Below are 9,089 nucleotides of genomic sequence, written 5' to 3'. Positions count from 1 at the left end.
CGCGTTGCGCCGCGGGCAGGAGCCCTTGGCCGCCCGCGAGTAGCGGTTTCTAACGGGGAACAGGTCGGAGGCTTGAGCTGGGGGAGCGGCGCCCCTTCGTCCCCACCGCCACGGGAACCTGCGTCCTTTTCTCTGAACTGCGGGTTTTAGAGGTGGTGCAGCTCACCTGTGACATAAGTAGCACTTATCTTTCGTACGTGAACTCTTCATAGTGCTGAGAGGTGGCTTCATGCAGCCATTTAACTTGGCAGATGTTGAGGGCGGCGGATGTGCCTTGGAAGCCAGGGAAGAAGTGAAACACTTGAATGTGTCTCGTGTTCAAATTCCTCTGCATGAGAAACTTGTGTTAGTGATGGAGAATGGAGTTGGCACGATCTGCTTCAACTGTGTATGGCACGGTCACCATCCAGGTCTAAGGGCCTGTACAGGAGGAGAAAAAGAGTATTTGGGCTGCTACTTTGTCAAATTACCTCTTATGTTCGTCATTTAGTTTTTACTGGACCATGGCACTAGTATACAGTTTTGTTCGTGCTTAAGGAAAATTGATAGACCATTCTAGTTCACTGCATCAGTTTACAAAAATAACCTGAAATCACAGGTGACTGGTATCACCTTGGTCAGGTCCACTCCATGGCTGATCCATCGCTGCAGCTGCTTCTGGGAGCACTGGCGCTCGCGCGGGGGGCGGGCATTGGCACTCCTGCCTGCCCCCCCTGCCCATCACCTAAGCGGCAAGAAGGGCTAGTCAGGGGGTGCACATGCTGCACGCCCTGTGTCACCACTGCCTGAAATTGAGGGGAAAAAAATGAATGTGTAGCAAATCCACTTGCTTAAAATGTTTGTCTTCATATATGTGCTACCAAAATAGGTGAAATGTAGATTTAAATTAGACAGTTTAACTACAGTATTATTTAAATCTTAACCAAAACTAAGCAATTGTTAACGTTTTGGAAATGTGAGGTAGTAAAATACAAGCATAAGAACTGGTTATCCTTTGCTTTTGCCTCTCTTGACGTGCATATTGTCTCTTGTGGGGGCAGTGTTGTGTGTCTGTTACTGATAAAGGTGCTTTTTCTCGTGGGGATGTTATATATTTTCATGAGCTAAGGGTTGGTTACATATTCTCTTCTTTCCCATGTAACTTCCTTTCTGTACTCATTGTATTTGAACATTGGTTTTGTACTTCATACGGTACTAACATAAGAAAATGTGTTTATAATCCTGTTAAGTAAATCCATACACAAACATCATAAATTATAAAAGTTTCTTTTGTATTGCAGTCTTAATTGAAAAGACTCTTGGAGTAAGTGTTTTAAGGTTGAATTTGGAGCAGAAGACATAGGCCACTTGTTGCTCAAAAAAGCTCTTCCAAGGAACAATGTGAAAGAGCTTGAAGACTAATGTTAAGAGGAATTAGGCAAGTGACTTTACATAAAGTTAAGGCAGGGAATTAAAAATAAGAGCAAATGTTAATTTTCTGTCTTTCCACTTCCTTAATACAAGCCCTAATTCTTTTCTGCCTTTCTGTTTTCTTTGATGCAGTCCAGTCTTTCTCCAGTGCAGTTCTGCTGTTAGCCCTGTGACAGTGCATTGTACTTTCATAGGGTTATAAAAATGAAGTGTCCGATTGGGATCCACAGTACAGTTCTATAACCTGAAATAAACTTGATGAGAGATTGAGAATCTAGGGATTATAATATCAATCCTAGAGCTGAGACTGGAATGGGATAAATCTCAGAAAACACTGTCTCATTTAAAAGGTTTTTGGGCAGCCTAATCATTCTTTGCAGTAGGGGAGAGCATTGTGCTGCCATGCTAATACCCACTGGACAATGCTTGGGTGGTAGTCAGAGATTGTGGAGAGACTCACATGCAGACTGCACCTGAAAACAGTTGCCAGAACATAGGGTCTTCAAGAATGAATTTTTCCTCTCCTCTCTGCCCCCAAATGCAGACTATCTAAAAGTGAAACAATTTATATTTGTGTGCATCGATGTGAAGAAAAACTGTATCTTGATCAATCCTCTGGCAATGATATCTTCAGTTAAGCACATGCCCTAAAAAAAAAAAAAAGAAAAAGAAAATTGTTTTCTTCGTAGTTTTCAGGGTACACGTTGTTCACTTGAAGCAAAATACAAGCACAGTATAGTTGTTCAACAATGGTAAATGGGCTCGGTGAATGTGAGAATTAACTTCTCAAATCAGACGTGGTATAAACCAATTTATGATTTGTAGAAAAAGTTTCAAATAACTTCACAATAAAAATGAAATGTTAATACATCTACATAATACAACAAATCTAACCTAAAAGAACCCCATGTCATTTAGAAACAGATGAGGGGTTTTTTTTAATGCTTAAAAAGTCAGTTTTACCTTTTATTAAAAGCCATAATCTTTCCCATCCTTTCTCTCACAGATTTCCTCAGTCTGACTCCAGAATAAGCATTCTTTTCCTAAAATGTATTTAATTGTCACATAAAGTTGATACATCTATCTGGCAAAGATACCTATTCATTTTTTCCCACAATGCCTGATTTTTCTAGGAAAGTGTACCATTTTAGCTAATAATAGAAGCTGAGAATTCTAAGCAATAGAAATGAAAGAGAAAATGTCATGATACCCATTTCATTTTACCAAATTTTAAAATGTGAATTAAGCCTTCAAGCAGGAAAACATGAAGTTGGTTTATATGTGTTGCTCTCATCTTTGTTCAGATTTACTCTCTCTTCCCATTTAAATAGCAGATTTAATGAGATTTGTAGGTATCAAGACATTTGAATGGGTGACACTTCATGTTTGTAAATACATATGAGAAACTGAGCCACTTCTAGAATGTATGAGTCAATGGTACATGAAATTCTTGAGTCCCAATGAAAACTTTACACGAAATGGCCATTTAAAAAAAAACTTTTGTACCACGTCTGCTGAAGTACATGTTTGTACTCCTTAATGAAAGAAACGTAAGAGTCCTTAAAGTTTAGAATGTAGATTGGCTTCATTTTAGTTGTACCCATGATCAAGTTGCCTGATTTATTTCTGATAGCTTTCTATTTGAGTCTTAGACTATTGCAGGTCAACCAAAAGTATACTGGTTGCTAGCTTTGGGCAAACTAGCTGTTGAATTGAGTCCTCTCTCACTTTGTACAAAGCTATGCAAGATCTGTCTGTTTTCAAAGAAGTTCCAGCATCTAGGTCTCTATGCAACAAACCTGTTAATCTGGTGGTTCAGTACAATGCCACAGTCAAGCCCAATTTTAATGTTTGGATGTACAGTTAGAAGAAATGAGAGGTTGTTAGCCTTGTTTGTGTGAAGTTGGGCAGAAAACTGGATAGATATGCACCTTGTTAATAGCTTGCTTTGTACATGTCTTTTCCTAGCATCTAATAAGTGTTTTTGGTCATGAATGCTTATGCATATCTATTTCATATAGTCTAGGGCTGTCCAACCAGTGACCTGCACCTGAATCTGGCTCATGATGGGGTTAGTGTGGCCCATGGACTTCCCTCCAGGCTGCCATTCTTTGCATTGCTCCTGATGCTATAGTCGTGGTTGGGGTCTCCGGGGCAGAGAAGCGTGGCCAGAGGGGGTCTGGTAAGCTTGCTGCTCATGTGATGGGGAGAGGTTGTGCTGCCCATATGGCAGTGCGGGTTTTGGGAGAGGTGGAGGGAGGAGGGTACGGAGTTGTGAGGCAGTGGTACAGGCTGCTCATTGGGTAAGGGATGGACTGTGTGGTAGTTGTGATGAGGGTGTGGCTGGAGCTTGTCTGTGGTGGGGTGTGGCTTGTACAGCAGAAGGACTGCATATGGCAGGTGTCCTGGGACCCTGCAGGGCTTGTAGTCTGGTGTGGGGTGCGGCCCCTGGCTAGTCTGAAGTTGGACAGCTGTGAGTTAGTCTATGAAGTGCATCTTTACCCTGCCGTCTAGAAGCCATGTGTTAAACATTGATTTTAAACTATTACTTGCATCAAATCTAATCAGCATGCCCAGTGTTTAATTTAAGGAGTCTCTTTACATACTTCACTTGGCCACTAGTCACAAAATCCCCTTTGAAATTGTTGTTTGCTTCACATCATATATCTGTAGGCGTTCTGTGTGTGTGTTAATAGAGGCTAGAAAATTTAATGAAAAGTTATTAAAAATAGCATTAGAACTCAGTTTTGTTGCAAACAAATTGGACCGGTGTTCTACATTGAGACAAAGGGATACAGAAGCAACTTATGGAAGACATTTTGTTTTACACATCCTTGTAAACTGTATGCACAAAATTGAGATTCTTCCCTTTTAAGTGTGTTTTATTTTATGGGAAAATATACACAGATTTCCTGTAACTTGTAGTTAATCATGATATTACCATTAATATCCCGGAAGATCTTGGTAATTATTTTTGTGCCTGAGCAGAATGTAAAGCTTTCTGTTTTCTGAAATCCTAAGGACATTGTTTTCCTATGTGTAGGAGTAATCTGTTTTGATGAGGGTAAACTTTGGCTCTAAATTTTGTCATCTTATGAAATTTCTTATATGGGACATTGTTTGCATTTTTCTCACTACTTCATCTGTAGATTTCTTGAGATTTATGGGATGCAAATGGTCTTTGAAATAATGTCATCCTTTTTTCCCCCCTCCTATTCCACTGTTTGGTTTTATGGTCCCCCTCCCATGTGGCTTGCCATGGGTGCCTTCCCTTTTAAAGGTTTCCAGAGTGTGGGGAGCAAGTATAACCCTTCTTACCCCATCTCTAACTTTTTCACCTCTGATTTGGGAGGGATGGAGTTGTGTGGGTGCTAAGGCGCCTGGTAGACAGCTCAGGGGTCACAGGATCAAGGCTGTAGCAGAAATGGTCATGGCCGTGTCAGATTTCAGCAAATCTGTGAATTCTGTTACACACAAGGACATGAGAAGGAAGGAAGGCAGACAAGGTTCCTTGGGTGAATCTGATATCTTTTATTAGACCAACCCAAATAGTTGGAGAATAGTTATTAAGCAAGCTTTCGGGTTCAAAAACCCTTCATCAGGCTAAGGAAGTTTCAGCATTTGGTGTGTGCTCTTCCTGGATGGAATGAAAAGTAAAGAAGCCAGAGGCTGGGCTGGGGAGTCAGCTGGGGAGAAGGAAGGAAGAACTTTTAATTCTGTATAATTGAAGCTGTGGAGTCTTCTAGGAAGGGCTTTGATTGAATTTAGTTTAGGATGGTTGACTAGAGATCTTTTTCTTTACCTTGGGTGTAGGTTGCCTGATACATTTGGGAACACTGAATGCATACTTTTCATATCGTACTTATTTCTGTAAAGTATTCTCAATGTCTATTAAGTTTCTGGGGTTTTTTTCTTGGCATACAACTTCAAGAAAAAAATATTTTTAGATTTGTATGTGCTTAACTCATTTTCTTTAAAGCTTGATAGGTATTTATTTTTGACTCATAGGATCATAGTAAATTAGAAATTGAAGTGACCACTGGAGGTCATCTGGTTCAGTCCCCTGCCTGAGGCAGGATCATCCCTATTCAGACCATCTCATATAAATACTTGTCTAGCCTATTATTTAAAACTTGAGTTAACCCTGTCATACAACCACAAGGCATAGATAGCACCATAACCTGCCACAAGTAAATCAGGAGGACAACAGTAGCCAGTGTCCTGCTGCTGCAAATGCTGGTTGTTAAAATACTACTGAGAGATCCAAAGAAGGGCCATGCCCCCCAGCTACGAAGGAAGGCAACTCCCCCTTGCCCCCCACAGTTATACCAGACTGACCATGGGGTTAAATTCCTTTCTGACATCAAATATGCTCTGTCTGATGCTGAGCAGGCGGAAGACCTAGTCAGAGACCTCAAGGTTTTAGTTCCAGTAGAACCACTAGCACACTCCAGTCAAAACCCCCAGCCCTGGTTGCAGCCAACACCCTGGGTCAGTTGAAGATTCAAAATATTTTAAAGGTATTAAAAATAATATACCTTTTATTAGGTATATTAGAGATTCAGTGAGGTGCCATCAGTATACGGATAACCCACTGCTCTACCTCTACTTCTATCTTGACCGTAGCCCACCTAATAGGAAGTTTTAAATTAGGGCTGTCAATTAATTGCTGTCAATGGGCATGACTTAACAGGTTAATTTGTTTTTGCATTAATTTTTTTTAATGTATGTTAATCGCTGCTGCCAGGCTGTGCGTGCTAGGGGAAAAGTGCCCCTCCCCCCCGCCACACACACACATGGTCACCTGAGAGCACAAGGACTTTCTGGACTCAATTTCAGTATCTGTACCTCCCTTTCCCATTTCTTCCCCCCCCCCCCTCTTTTCTAGCGCAGAGTAGATATTGGTATATCACAAAGGAAGTTTATGCCATCACCTCTAGCCCTAAACTAGAGCATATTGAGTTGCTCTGTAAGGAGATGTAGGTGCAGTCCTATTAATTTAGGAGTTGTGAGGCATTGGAATTTGCTCAGCTGATCTTTAGGTTGACATGTAAAGTTGGTTGGCATTAGCAGCTTTGAGCATGCTCTGGAAAGATGTAGTCTTTGAAGGTTAAGTATGTGTGATCTGTAGCTTTTCAGAAGTCAAAGATGTGTGAATTTCATGGGGACAGCAAAAAGTGGTGCAAAGGCTGTGCTTTGCCAAATCTGAATCCCTTCTCCATACCATGGGGTTGCTACAGTTTTCCAAGAAAAACATAGCTACGTATTTTTAACACTAGAGCCTTCTCAAAAGTGGCTGGCTTCTGTCTGAAGTTTTTCGAAACATTAAGCTTGATCAGATATCCATCATGAAAAAAATTCAGTTTGAAAAGCATTAGTTTGCCATAGTTACATGTAACTTAAAAGGGGGTTGCATAGTAAGGTAGGGTAGATTTGCACTTTATAAACTAACTGTATCATAGATGTATAACAAGCTTTCATGAGTACAAGCTTACTTCATCAGTTGCTGTATAAAATGTTGTATAATCTTGCTGGTAGACAGTTCTAATGATCACACCTATAACAACTCTTTAAAGGCCACCTCTGTTTTACCACTAAAACTTTGCCTGCCAGTCATAGCTAGCAAAGTAGCTTCTCTGTCAGTTTACTTCAGATTAATGGAACCTGCATCTGAATGTCCTACAGCAATATCCTATAGATATTGTATCTCAGGTGTTTCTGTACTTGTCTGTATGTGTGTGTATTGGGGATTGTACATGATGAATTTGTGACCTGTCCTCCTTTCTTTATTACACTTTAAAACCCCCAGCTACCATCACTTAAGAAAATGATAACAAATCAGGTGGAAGGATAAGTAACAGTAGGTTTGTAGCCAAGGTTTTTGTTCCAAAAAGGGTAAATTCTGAGAAACTTAAGGGAACTAGCTCATGAAATCAGCTCTGCTGAAGAGCACAAGGGCTTTAAGTTCTGAAATTTCTTTAATTTTCAGGTCAAAGTCAAACGAACTGTCCAGACCTTGCATACCAAACAAGGAGAACAAATGTATAGGGTAGGACATATTAATGCCTTTGTCTCTTCAGTCTTTGTAAATAGAGGAAACTATCAGATGAGTGCAATTGGCGGCAGAGAGAGGAGTCGAAGAACCTAGAGTTAGGGATTGCTTGGAGACTAGATGCTTTTGAGGTGGCAGGGCTGGATGGGATGCCCCCTAGGGCATAGAAGGAATTGGCTGAGTAATTTCAGATGCATTTTATGGAGGTCAGGGTGCTACTTATCAGCAGGGATCCTGGTTTTCTTTGATAAAATCACAAATTCTCTGACACAACCCCCCAAATCTGTTATTAAAATTAAAAGCCCCTTGCAGCTCCCCCTAGCCCTGCTGGTGCCTCTTACTTGCCCCCAAAACCTCCCCCAGCCCTGCCAGAGGGGGCCCTCAGCTGCCAAGGCTGTGGGGCTAGGGACACAAGTCTGCAGCTCCCTGCCCCCAACAGCAGGCAGCTGCAGCAGAAGCAGCACGGAGCCGGCTCCCCCATTGCTGCTGCCTGGTCCTGACCCCCCAGCCCCCTGCAAGCCCCACTTACCTCACAGGCTCTAGGAGTGAAGAGTGAGGCTGAGCTGAGTTGAACTGTGGCTGACTGAGTGCCTTGGACCCGCTCCTCTGCCTCCCCCTCCAGGCAGGGCTGTAGGTTTCCTGCCCTGTTTGCAAACAGCTCTTGCAGGCTGGAGCTCAACCTGTGGTTTTCTCTGCTCAAAGGAGAAATCTGTGTTTTCTGTTTTTCTGTGGGAAACGGAAAACCTGGATCTCTGCTTATCAGTCAGACACATGGAAAGATCATGGACCAGGTTCTCAAGGAATCCATTGTGAAGCACATATAGGAGAACAAGGTGATCCCTGATCAGGAACAGCCAGCATGGATTCACCAAGAGCAAGTCATGCTTGATTAACTTGATTGCCTTCTGTGAAAAGGTGACAGGCTCTATGGAGGGTGGGGGAGAACAGTGGATGTGGTGCATCTTGACTTTAGGAAGGCTTTTAACCCTGTCTCCTGAGACATTCTGATTAACATCATAAGGACATGCAGACCAGATGAAAGTACTGTAAGATGGATGTGTAACTGCTTGGATCATCTTGCTCAGTGAGTATTCGTGAATGGCTCAGTGTCTGTTTGAGACACGTTATCAAGTGGGGTTCTCCAGTGTCCTGTCCTGGATTCAGTATTTAGCATTTTCATTAATGATTTGGAGTGAGATTGAATGTACACTTAGAAAATTTGTGGATGACACCAAGCAGGTAGTCTGGAGAGTTAGGCGTAAGTTCCAGAATCTCTTGGATAGACTGGAGAAATGGTCTATAATCACTCAGATGATATTCAGTGAGGATAAATGCTACATCTGGTACTTGGGATGGAATAATTGCATGCACAAATACAGACTGGGGAATGAGTGGCTAGGCTGCAGTACTGCAGAGAAGGACCTTGATATTACCCTGGACAGTATTAATATAAGCCAACAGAGTGCTTCTGTTGCCAAAATAGCCAGCCGCATAATCAGTTTTGTTAACATGAGTGTCACTTGCAGATCAAGAGAAATGATCCTTTCACTCTGTTCAGTGCTGGTGAGATCTCATCTGGAGTAGTATATCCAGTTTTGGGCCCCACATCTCAAGGAGGATATGGACA

The 9,089-nt window shown here is 41.9% G+C and overlaps 1 protein-coding gene and 1 long non-coding RNA gene across 2 annotated transcripts in view; one reads left to right on the top strand and one right to left on the bottom strand.

The window, feature by feature from the left end:
• Positions 1–274, bottom strand: part of LOC112550694 — a 25,758-nt gene extending 25,484 nt beyond the window's left edge. The window contains exon 1 of the long non-coding RNA XR_003094659.1: positions 167–274. This is a non-coding gene — a long non-coding RNA (uncharacterized LOC112550694). The remainder of the gene's footprint in view (positions 1–166) is intronic.
• Positions 1–9,089, top strand: part of PDS5B (PDS5 cohesin associated factor B) — a 192,364-nt gene that overhangs the window by 27,925 nt on the left and 155,350 nt on the right. The window lies entirely within an intron of this gene.

The sequence above is a fragment of the Alligator sinensis genome, unplaced genomic scaffold (assembly GCF_000455745.1).
Source record: "Alligator sinensis unplaced genomic scaffold, ASM45574v1 scaffold406_1, whole genome shotgun sequence".
Classification (NCBI taxonomy): Eukaryota; Metazoa; Chordata; order Crocodylia; family Alligatoridae; genus Alligator; species Alligator sinensis.
The sequence above is the reverse complement of the archived record's forward strand: the minus strand, read 5'-3'. Positions and strand labels throughout refer to the sequence as shown.